The following is a 13,273-nucleotide window of genomic DNA, read 5'->3' as shown; positions in this document are numbered from 1 at the left end:
TATGATTCTTCCCCCAGGAGGGGCCATACTGCAGGCTTCTGAGCTGGGGACATCCACAGTGGCTGTCACAATAGAAGATCTGTATTTTTTTTCTCTATGGAAGTTTAGGATTATCAATTTTCCCTGTTTGGGGCAGAAGTAGATATCTCTAAGCCCCATATTCTTTAATTCAGCTTCGGCTAGAACATTTGGCTGAAGCGGAAGCATTTAATTAAAAAAACCCAAGTGAATGCGAATCTGCTAACATTTAACATTTTTTTTTTCTGTTCTTTCTTTCTATACCTTTGGTAATTCGATATTGTTCCTCCTAGAATGATTCTCTAATTTTCTTATATTTTCCATCCTTCTTACCCTGATATTTCCTTAACTTTATCTTCCATGCCACCTACTGAACTTGTAAAAAAAATTTAATTTAGGAGGCTTCCCTGGTGGCGCAGTGGTTGAGAGTCCGCCTGCCGATGCAAGGGACATGGGTTCGTGCCCCGGTCCGGGAGGATCCCACATGCTGCGGAGCGGCTGGGCCCGTGAGCCATGGCTGCTGAGCCTGCGCGTCCGGAGCCTGTGCTCCGCAACGGGAGAGGCCACAACAGTAATAGGCCCGCATACCGCAAAAAAAAAAAAAAAAGAAAAAATTAATTTAGGCTGCTTTTTTTTTGGTCTCTGATAATTCTTCTCAATTCACAAATGCCGAATTTTCTCTTCTATTTCTGATGATATCCAACCACAGGAATGTGTGTGTAAATAATTCTGATTATGTTTGATGCGTTCATTTGTTTTGGTCCCTCCCACGATGGTGATCTTCATCCATCTGCTCGTATTGAAGAGTCAGGTGCTGAGAAGCTGGCCGAGGGAGTTTGGGGCTAGCGGCCTCCTAGGAGTGAGCCAGTTCTTTCACTCCACATGTCAGCGCTTGGAGGTTTTTTTCTCCAAAGAAGGACCCTCAGAGGGGGTGGCCCTGGGCAGCTGAGAGTCTGCCGCCTGCCAGAATTCTAGAACGTACTGGACAGACACGCCATCCAGTTACTCCTTGAAGGAAGGGCTTGTTGCCCCAGCTGTCAGCTCCTTCAGGGTCTGTCTCAGTTGTAGTGAGCGCCTTACCTTGGGAGCGCAACTCGCCCAGTGACTGACTGGGGTGAAGGCCTGCTGTCGGTGCCCGGAGTTGAACTTGAGCATCAGGCCAGGCCTGCTCACCGTGCAGAGAACAGGGAGAGGCGGCACAGCCAGGCAGGGTGCTTCCAGGTCCTCCAAAGTCCTAGGTTTAACTCTCTGCTGAAAGTGACCACTGTCCCCTTGGAGACTCGCTAAATGCTGAGTCCTCTTTTGCAAAACCTGTAATAGCAGTCGTAGCAGACGCTGTGGATGCCACGTTCCCTCAGAGCTCATGTCTGCCCATCTGTGACACCTACAGCCAGCGCCTGTGGCTGCAAGAGCTTGTGCAGAGTGGGCAAGAATGTGCTGAGCAGCCCTCAGCCAGAGGGGCAGGAGTAGGGCCACTAACCAGCCTTCTGACTCTCCAAGCAGTCAACTGAGAGGTTCCCAGCAGGACTGAGCCCCTGATGTCCACAGAGTGACCCTCTCACTGATATCCATCCCTGGAGAGATGTCAGTGCCTCCCACTCCCCTGCAGGTGCTTCCCGGGATCACCTCCCAGATACACTGCTGTCACTTTAATCTTCATTTCAGGGTCTGCTCCTGAGGGAGCCCAAACTCAGCCACAGTCAGTCAGTAGACATTCAATCAGCACCAAGCTGGATGCTCTGCGTGACCCGCTTAGTCAGAGCTCAGTTTGAGGCTGGCTGTGGGCGCCATTCTGATTGGCCGTCGGTTGTGTGCATCCATTCTGATTGGTCATCGCTGGAATCAGGGCTCTGCCCTAAGTGGGTCGGGTATCTGATTACCTAAGCCTTGTGGAATTGCCCCACACCTCTGGGAAGCAGCTTGTCCCACCTCATTTCATAGAAGGGGAAACTGAGGCTCAAAACGTTGCCTGAGGTCATAGAGCTAAGAAACTGAGAGACCCTTATTGAAATTCTATCTTCCTGAAAAACTCCAGAGTCCTCTGTTCTTAACGTGGAAGAGTCTGCTCTGCCTGTCCAGAAACAGATGAAAAGTGATTCGGAAACAATAGCCCAGGAATATCAATAATGTTCCCAAGACTCTAAACACCTATTCTCTAACAAATAAATGCGTTTCTCTCACTTTGTGATTTATAAGTTATTTTTTGATACACCAAAAAAAAAAAAAAAAAAACAACCCACAAAAAAACCCCAAACACCATCATTTGAAGGGAAAAAAATCCCAAATTTAAAAGTAGAAGGTGGTGAGTGGGACACAAAGAATGTTACAGTTCAGTGGAACAAAGGAAAGTCACGTTGATTAGAAATTAAGGGAGATTCGAGGGCCCTTTTGGAAATTATTGTTTTCCCAGGATTTTATCTTCCAGGGCTCTTTTTAGCCCATTTTGGATTGCTGTGTGATAGAGAGAAAAGTATAGCAAATGGAGTGAATAGGAGTCAAGAACAGGTCTTGGTGACATCCTGGCTGTAGGACGAGAGGAAAGTTAGTTTCCCTGTCTCTTTTCTCATCTGTAAGTGGGTTTTGGGGGGTGGGTTAAATGAGTTGCAGTTTCTTGGAGAGCTTTGAGATATAATGTGACAGATGCTAATACTCTACACCCTTGGGTGCTTTTAAGCTAAGTCTTGCGGAGAAGAATAAGTGGGATCCAATTGTGTCACCCTGACGTGTGGGTACAAATGAAGATCCGCATTCCATTTCTTCTTGGTGCACAATCTCTTCCCAAAATATTTGTTATAAAGCCCTTACAAATTTGAAAGCTCATCAAAATAACCATTCATCTCTGAAACATAAACACACTTGGAATTTGGTTTCTATGAAATTATTTAAGAAATGGCTGTGTGACTATTTCTGAAACAACATATAAGAGGAAATACAGTTGGTAAACTCTTTAGATGTTAAAGTGTGTTTTTTCTTTCTTTTTTAACCAGACTCTGATCCTGAAAAATCAACTTTCAAATATAAACATTCCTGAAATCAGAAAACTGTACCTATTAGCTGCCGAAAACTGGGTTTAAACCCAATTTTACACCCTCTTGTTTGACTGCAGTCAGGGTGGAGTGAAGGAGACAGTTGGGTTTTGAATTCCTGAACACTTGAGATGGAAAGAGAATGAAGCCCGTGGGACAAAGTGTGCAGGTAGGCACAGAGCCGCCCACAGACCTCCCGGAACACAACTGCGTGTTCTTAATGATAGATTACCTTGGGGGTAATTTTCCATTCGTTTAATAAATATTCGCTGAAGAACCTATTTAGTGTCACTTATGCTTCTGAAGGAAGAAGTTAAATATTAATAAAATGCTCCAGGTTTAATTTATCTTGGGCATGAAAGCCATCATTACTAATGAAAGATAATAGGTGACATTCTAAAAGCTTATAAAAATGGGCTACTGAAACAACAAAGTTGAGAATATAAAAGTTTATTTCTAAGTATTCAGAACTCATCTAATCTGCCATATCATATCGGGGAACAAGGGCTGTCTGCAGTAGCAGTTTTGCAGAGGGGTGGATGCCAGCACCCCACAACCTAATTTAAAATAATCAAGTCCAGATGCCGTTGCCAAAAAAGAGGTTTGCACCATTCACCACTGTGACCTAGATCATATTTCAAAAGTGTCAAATCAAAGCTGTCCCACCAAAGCCTGATTTCTTAATGAATTCCTTATGTATTTCATCTCTTGAATACAAAAAGTGGGGTATCCACTGGGGAGTAAAATTCAGATTTACAAAAACAAAACCTGCGAGTGTGATCCTTTGTGAAACACACCCCTCACAGTTGATCCCCTCACCGTAGAATTATTTACTGCTTCATTAAGATGTTTTTATTTAAAAAGCCACATCTGAGAGGCTTCATACTATTCACAGAGAAAAGGAAATACGAGCTGAAGGAAATCTCATTGAAATCTCAACATTAACATCTTTAAAAAGTGCTGACATTCTGTCATGTAAATCTGGTGTTACTAAGAGTAAAATTTCAAAAATGTTATCATTTCTGTATCTTAAATACTGGCCTTTTTCTTGAAGAAAGATTCTAGCTAAGGGGGTGTTTTCGAGTCCTGACTTATTATGCTAAGTATGTCTGAATACTGAAGAGCAAGTTTTCTTCTTTTTGGAAAAGAGAAAAGAATAATGATCCTCGAGGTGATTATATATATATACAGAGAGATGGATGGATGGATGGACAGACGGATGGATGGATAGACAGATATAAGGACATAGTAGTGTCATCCGCTTTCAAACAATAGCAATCTCCTACCTTTAGGCCACCAGTTCATTGTGGTCTTTTCTCAGAAAGATGAAGCCTAAAAGCCCTGAGAAGTACTTGTCCAAGAATTCAGGAAAACGGGGCTCTGTCTTACACATGCCTCCAGGACACTGAAATTAAAGTATGAAAACTCCATTTTTTTCATTCATTCAACCAATAATGATTACAGAGTGCCCACTCTGTACCAAGGCCCAGAAGTGGCTCTTGCAGCCATGCAATTTAAATGGTTCATTCCTCTTTCCATATGCAAAATCTTTAATAGCATTTCCAGTTCCAGAACAAGAAAGTGTAGGCTCATTTATCCCTCCCCCACCCATCCCCCCCCCAAAACAATTAAATAGCCCGGAAATAATCCAACAGACAAGAATAAAGGATTCTGAAAGCTGGAAAGAAGAGGTGGACTACTTAGAGACCTCAGGACTTCAGGACTGATGATGTGGTGAGTTCTTTTATCTCCTATATGCCTCATATGGGTGCCAGAGAGCCTGAACCCTGGAATCACCAATGTGCATAGACAAGCAAACAAACAAACAAACAGACAAGAAAGGCATTGGCAAAGAACCCAGAAAGGAGAAACCCAACAGAGCCAAAATGGTGGGGGGTGGGGTGGAATGCTAACTCCCACTTCACAAGGGGGCACATCAGAGGGTTCCATTTGCCTTCAAAGTCACACTGGGCTGACCCAAGCCCTTTTCCACCCCTTCTTCTGGGGACTGGTGGGTAGACTGATCCACCGTGGGGAAGCATCAGCACAGCCTGGCATGGCTTCACTCTCCATCCAATGGCATGAGAAGATCCAGGCCCTGTGGCTTCAGTCTCTCCACCTCCCTTGGCTGAAGGTGGCCTTGCACTCTAGGTGACCCAGAAAAGCAACTTCCACCCCTTCAGGCAACACCTGCAGGGACTGAGCAAGAGCCCCAGAAATGCCAAAGAATGAAGCAGACCAGAATAAAACGTCAAGGGCTCTGAAAACTAAACTGTCACTGGAACTACAGCTCACAAAAATAGGCCAGAATCTAGACATTAAACTTAAAAAGGGTGAGTGTCTAATAAAATAGATTTAAATAGCATTTAAAAGTCTCCTAATATAATAACCAAAATGTGTAGGATACAATAAAAGTTCACTCATCTCCAAATATAATAACCAAAATGTGAAGGATACAATAAAATTTCACTCATCATACCAAGAGCCAGGAAAATCACACTTTTAATGAGGAAAAAAAAATCCAGTACTAAAATTTAAAAAAATGCCAGTACTGAAATGACTATGATGCTGAATTTATTTAATAAGGATTTTAAAATCCTTGTATTTAATAAGAATGCTTCAACAAGCAATTACAAATTCTCTTGAAACAAAGGAAAAAATAGAAAATCTCAGCAAAAAATAGAAATTATCAATACAAAAGACAGCTATATGGAAATTATAGAACTGAAAAATATAACAAATATTAAAAAAAAACACCTCACATGGTAGACTCAATAGTAGAGTAAAGATGACAGTGGATAGAATCCATGAACCTGAAGATAGATCAACTGAGTCTATACAATATGAACAAAACAAAAATATAGACTGAAAAAAAATGAACAGAGCCTCAGGGATCTGTGAAACAGATATGTAACTAAATATTTAAAATACATAACATCCTATCATCAGGGTCCCAGAAGGGAATGAGAAAGAGAGTGGGGCTGAAAAAATACTCAAATAGTTCTTTCATTATATCAAAGAAATAATGTTTAATTACTTCATAAATTTGGCAAAAGACATAAAACTTCAGAGTCAAGAAGCTAAGTGAAACCCAAATAGGATAAACCCAAAGAATCCAAACAAAGACACATCATGATTAAACTTCTGATAAACTAAAGACAAAAAAAAAAGTCTTAAAAATAATCAGAGAGGAATGATGCATTAACTATACAGGAAGACCAAATTAATGACACTGGATTTCTCATCTGAAGCCATCAAGCCAGAACTTAGCAGCACAACACCTTTCAAGTTATAAAAGAAAAGAACTGTCAACCTTGAATTCTATATCTGGCAAAATTATCCTTCAGAAATGAATGGAAAATAAGACTTCTCAGATGAAAGAAAATTAGGAGAATCTGTTGCTATCTGATCTACATCTAAAGGTTGGTTAAAGGAAGCTCTCCAAACATAAAAAAAAAACAACGTTATGGATTGAATTGTGTCTCCCAAAATTCATGTGTTGAAACCCCAATCCTCAATGAGACTGTATTTGGAGGGCTTCCCTAGTGGCACAGTGGTTAAGAATCCGCCTGCCAATGCAGGGGACACGAGTTCAAGCCCTGGGCCAGGAAGATCCCACATGCCACGGAGCAACTGAGCCCGTGCGCCACAACTACTGAGGCCCTCGCACCTAGGGCCCGTGCTCCACAATGAGAGAAGCCACCGCAATGAGAAGCCCGTGCACCGCAATGAAGATCCAATACAGCCAAAAATAAAAAAAAACAATTAAAAAAAAAGAATATTACAAATAAAGAAAGAAAAAACATTCAAGTAACTCACAAGAAAACAAGAAAAAAATAGAGGAATGAGAAACAAAGGGACAAATAGAAAACAAATACCAAATGGCAGAACTTAAGCTCTAACACATCAATGATTAATTTAAATAAACCAATTAAAAGAGATCAATTATTCTTCAGTAAAGTTGGAAAAAAATTAAAAATAGAGTGAATAATACACATTTATCAATTATATACAGACTAAGAAAATGACTTCACAGATAGCATAGATAAGTAGGAAGTAAAAAGATGTATCATGTAAATAGGAATTAGAAAATAGTAAGAGTGACCATAATAATATCAAATAAAGTAAACTTCAGGGCAAGGAAAATTATTAGGAACAAAAGTGGGCACTGCATAATGATGAAGGATTAATCAACCCACTAGGATGTAGCAATCCTGAGTATGTGTGCAGCACCTAGCAGCATTTCAAAATACATGAAGCAAAAACTGATAGAGATGAAAAGAGAAATAGACAAATTCACAGTTGTAGTTGGGTATTTCAGTACCCAACTTGCAATATTTGGTAGCACTACCAGAGATAAAATCAGCAAGAATACAGATGAGTGAACAATATCATCAGCCTAATAGATCTAACTGACGTTTATAGAACACTCCACCCAACAATAGCAGAATACTCATTCTACTTAAGTGTTCATGGAACATTCACCATGATGACTATGTCCTAGGTCATATAACAAACCTTAATGAATTTAAAAGAATTGAAATCATAGAGAGTATGTTTTCTGTCCATAATAAAATCAAATCAAGAAGTCAGAAGCTGAACAGGGGAGATCAGCTCAATGCTTTGTGATGACCTAGAGGGGTGGGATACGGAGGGTGGGAGGGAGGCTCAAGAGGGAGGGGATATGGGGATATATGTATACATATAGCCGATTCACTTTGTTGTACAACAGAAACTAACACAACATTGTAAAGCAATTATACTCCATTAAAGATATTAAAAAAAAATCAGTAGATGAAAGACAACAGAAAACTTTCCAAATTCTTGGAAATTAAACAATACACTTCTAAATAATCCATGGGTCAAAGAGGAAGTCTCAAAAGAACTTAAAAAATAAAAAAAATTGCATAAATGAAATAAAAAATACAACATATCAAAGTTGGGCTGAGAGGGATTTACAGCACTAAATCCTTACATTAGAAAAGAGAAAATATATCTGTAGTCTAAATTCCTAACTCAAAAGACTGGAAATAGAAAAGAAAGGAGAAAACAACAATAAAAAGCAAACAGAAGGAACAAAACAAACGGCAACAACAAAAAAGCAGAAGTCAATGAAAATAAAAACAAGAGAGAAAATTAATGAAACAAAAAACTCATTTGTCAAAAAAAATCAATAAAATTGGCAAACCCCTTGACAAAAAGAGGTGACACAAATCACCAATGTCACAAAGGATCCTGCAGCCATTAAAATAATAAGTAACAAATACTACAAGAAACTCAATGCTCATAAATTTGATAACGTAGAAGAAATGGACCAATTCCTTAAAAACCACAAACTACCAAAATTCAGCAATATAAAATAGATACATGAATAGTTCTATAATCATTAAAGAAATAGAATTTGTAATAAAAGCTCCTGAAAAAGAAATCCCCAGGTTTCAGATGTTTTCAAATAGACAATTTCGCCAAACATTTAAAGAATACCAATTTTTACAAATTGCTCCTCTTCCAGTAAAGAGGAGAGAACACTTCCCAACTTATTTTATGGTTAATTACAAGATAAACGTGCCCACTACCACTGCCACCATTTAATCTTGTTCTGGAGATCCTGGACAATGCTACAACGAAAGAAAAAGAAATAAGAGGTATAATGAACAACTAACTAGAAAAAAACAAAAGAATCAACAAATGATTCAGTAAGTTTTCAAAATCAACTTATAAAAATCAGTGCTGGGCTTCCCTGGTGGCGCAGTGGTGGAGAGTCCGCCTGCCGATGCAGGGGACACGGGTTCGTGCCCCGATCCGGGAAGATCCCACATACCGCGGAGCGGCTGGGCCCGTGAGCCATGGCCACTGAGCCTGTGCATCCGGAGCCTGTGCTCCGCAACGGGAGAGGCCACAACAGTGAGAGGCCTGTGTACTGCAAAAAAAAAAAAAAAAAAAAAAATCAGTGCTGGAGTCATGCTGGTCATCGTGTGGTTCAGAGTGTGCTTGGAACTTTGAATTATAATGCCAAGACATTTTCTGAATATGTTTCTGCTCTCAACTGCTCATAACTTCTTGATTATCTACTGAACACATAAAGGAATAAGCCAGAGATAAATTAAAGGGAAGCCCAGGCCTCAAGCTTCTCCAACATCCATCAAGGAAGCTCAAGCATGTCAACCGAATAAAAAACTTCATCTTTCTTCCTTTCAAATATCCAGCTGCAGTCTTGACCAGTGGTGTCTAATATAAATATGATGTGTATATCATATATATAATGAATTGTTTTCAGTACCCACAAGAAATGAAAATGGAAAAAAGTGTCCTTTCTAAGGACCCTTTCTGCCTTCTTGAGGAAAAGATAGAGGCAGAAAGGATGATGACTGAGTGTTTGAGAAATTGTTCTCGGGACTCAGTGACCTTCGCTGATGTGGCTGTGGACTTCACCCAGGAAGAGTGGACTTTACTGGACTCTTTTCAGAGATGTGATGCTGGAGAACTGCAAGAACCTGACCACAGCAGGGTATCAATCATTGAAACCCACTCTGATCTCTTGGTTAGAACAAGAAGAAGATTTGAGGACAGTGGAGAGAAGAGGAGTCCTCCAAGACTCAGCAATTCAGCAGGATAATCCTGGGGGAAAAACATCTGTTGGAATTGAAGCAGTAACATCGAATTGAAAAATGCAGTGAGGAACTCGGATAGACGAGCTCATCTCTCCCATTGAGACACAAGCAGGCTTGGTTCCTACTTCAAAGAAACTGAAATAAATCCCACAACCTCAGCATTCCTCTCCTGTGAGACAACCAAGCGTATGTGCAGACTTCACGTGGGCCCTCTGTGTCACCCCTGAGAGACTCAGGAACAAAGGGAACCAAGACAAACAGGCTAACTTTCCTTGGAAGAAGGGAATAATCAAGTCACAAGTCCAACAGTTTTGGTGATGGAGACGTGGCTTCCTGGAAGAGGCAGAACTCTAGTGGCCAGTCTGGGTGGAAAGACAGAAAAGCATCTGGAATCCAGTTATGAAAGCTCTTCCCCTGGACAACTGCCCGTGTTTGGGGCAAGAAGAGGGAACAAGGATCCCTGCTGTCCTACTTCTTAATGATGCTCATCAGTAAGTATACCAGTAGTTATATCAGTTTGCTTTTCCTTAATTGCTCAATCTTATTTACTTTTTTAATGTCACTTTACACACAGTGGACATTATGTGGAGTTTTAATATACCTAAGTTTTTGCTATCCAATCTTAAAATTCTTTTCTTTTACTTGGAGCATTTACTCTATAATATAATAAATTACTAATAAATTTGAAAAAAAAGTCAATGCTTTCCTACGCCAGCAAAATTGACCAGTAAATACTATAAAAGTAAATACAAATTACAATAACTAAAAGTATAAAATATCTAGAAATTATCCAATACAAAAATCCCTCTATGGGAAAACTTAACTCTAATAAAGGAGATTGAAGATCTGAATAAATATTTACAAAGATGTCCCATTCTCTTAGATTGGACAATTTAATATTATAAGATGTTGATTCTTCCTAAATTAATCTATGAATGAAATGCAATATCAGACAATTCCACTTGGATCTTTTTTGAGGAACTCAACTAAATTTATTTTAAAACGTATATGAAGGAATAAAAATCTATGAATAGTGAAGTCAGTTTTAGAGAAAACAAAGGGTGAGTGTGCCCTGCCAAATATTAAGACATGTTGAAAGATGATAATTTAATAAAGACAGTGAAATTGGCACGAGAACAGATGAACAGATCAAGGGAACATAATAACTTAAAGACTGATCCTTGTTTGTATGAGACTTAATATAAGATAAACTATAAGAATAAATTAATGGAGAAACAACAGTTTGCTTAATGAATGATTTGGGAAAACAATCTCACCATGTGAAGAAGAATAAAAATGAAATTTGACCCTTACCTAATCCTGATACAGGGATAGACTTTAGCTGGATTAAAGACCTAAATGTGAAAATAAAGATCTGAAATCAGTGGAGAGCTAAGAGTGTTGAAAAGTCCTTAAACTAAACTTCAAAAGCAAAAACTGTAAGGAAAAAAAGTTGATAGCTTTCATTACATCAAAATGCACGCTTCTGCTCAATGAGACAGCTAAGATATAGAGGTCAGCTAGTAATGCAATTGCATGAAACTATAAGGGGTTATTACCTGGCATAAACCAAGAATTCCTAGAAGAATGAACAAGTGAAAGGTAGTAATTCAGACAGAGAAATGGGGAAAAGATATGTACAAAATATTTTTGAAATAGGAGATCCTAACTAAGGCTGATAAATGAGGAAATAGAGACATAACATTACTTAGATAAATGTTTGGTTCTCCAGAAGAAATAAAGAGAAAAAGGTTTAAGTGGTTGCCTCGTGAGAGTGTGGCTGAAGGTGGGAACATTTGGGGTAGAAATCCTTCAATATAATTTGATTTTTAAATTTTAAAAGAAAAAGAACTAATGTCAAATAGCCTCATCCATATCTTTCAAAAAATTAAAGGAAATATCTCACTTAGAGTCATCTAGTCAGTAGTAATTACACTGAAAATGCTGCATAAGAATAAAAATTTTAAGATATAATTTCAAAAATGACAGCAACATACTATTCACAAAATAGAAGGATTCAAATAGGTACAGATAAGTGACAAATAAAAAACAGTTCTAATAAATCTTATATAGGAATTAAATATATCATATTTTATGACTTTTTAGCAGATTACAAGAACACAAAAATACATTGAACAGAAAAAAATTATATTGAAAATGAAATAGATATGAAATACAAACGCGAGAGTACATAAAAATATAAACCAAGAAATCTTTTTTTTGGGGGGGGGCGGATAGGTAATAAAACAACAGTAATTTATTCTCTCACAGTTCTGGAGGCCAGAGTCCAAAATCAAGATGTTGGCAGGTCTGCACTCCCTCCAGAGGCTCTGGGGTAAGATGACCAGCTTGTGACAGCTGTTGGTAATCCTTGGCATTCCTTGGCTTGTGGCTACATAACTCTGATCTCTATCTCTGTCTTCACATCTTCTCATCTCCCCTGTGTCTCTCTTCTGAAGATACTTATCATTGGACTTAGGTACGCCCCCATCACTTCTCAATACTCCAGAATGATCTCTTCATCTCAAGAACCTAAAATTAGTTACATCTGCAAAGACCCTTTTTCTAAATAAGGTAGCATTCACAGATTCCTGGAATTAGGATGCAGAAGTCTTTTTTTCTTTTTTTAATTAATGCATTTTTAAAATCGAAATTTAGTTGATTTACAATACTGTATTAGTTTCAGGTATACAGCACAGTGATATGTACACCAAATAAATCTTTTATGTTAAAGTATGTTATAGTTTCCAAAGCATTTTCATTTTGAATATGAATTAACATTAACATTAGCTGAACATCACTCCAGACACCTTACTTTGGAGATAAGTATCAATATATATCTCTTAGATGGATATCTAAGATTCTTAGGATCTTCAGATACATGTAACCAACAGAGAGAAAGAGCACATTGAAAATGTGATTTTGGGGCTTCCCTGGTGTCGCAGTGTTTAAGAGTCCGCCTGCCGGTGCAGGGGACACGGGTTCGTGCCCCGGTCCGGGAAGATCCCACATGCCACAGAGAGGCTGGGCCCATGAGCCATAGCCACTGAGCCTGCGTGTCCGGAGCCTGTGCTCCGCAACAGGAGAGGCCACAACAGTGAGAGGTCCGTGTACCACAAAAAAAAAAAAAAAAAGAAAATTGTGATTTTGCATAAGAAGCAGTGTGATTTGGTGGATGGGCACATAGTCGCTGGAGCCCAACTATCTGGGTTCTATGTAGATTCTACTTCTTATTGGTTGTGTGATGATGGGCAAGTCACTTCACCTCTCTGTGCCTCTATTTCCTCAACCATAAAATGTGGATGTCAATAATCCCCACTTCACAGGGTTTCCTTGAGGATGAAAAAGTGCTTCTAACAGCATCTGGTACATTGTACGTTTCAATTAAAGACCATCGTTTTCCTCGGTCTGATTTCCAACAGACAGAATGCCAAGGAGGAGCAGAGACAGGTAAGGATAAGGAGAGAAGGAGTCATTGCTGGGTCTGGGCTCTGTACACTCTTTTGCAATTTTGTCAGATGTTTTAAGCAGAGGTTCATCCATCATTTTTGGAGGTGTTTTACTCCCCCAGGTCCCAGGCAGCTCCCTAAGACTTCCAGGGATCCTGAGAACAGGATG

This window comes from Stenella coeruleoalba (assembly GCF_951394435.1).
Source record: "Stenella coeruleoalba genome assembly, chromosome: 7".
Lineage (NCBI taxonomy): Eukaryota > Metazoa > Chordata > Mammalia > Artiodactyla > Delphinidae > Stenella > Stenella coeruleoalba.
This window is presented reverse-complemented; position numbering follows the sequence as displayed.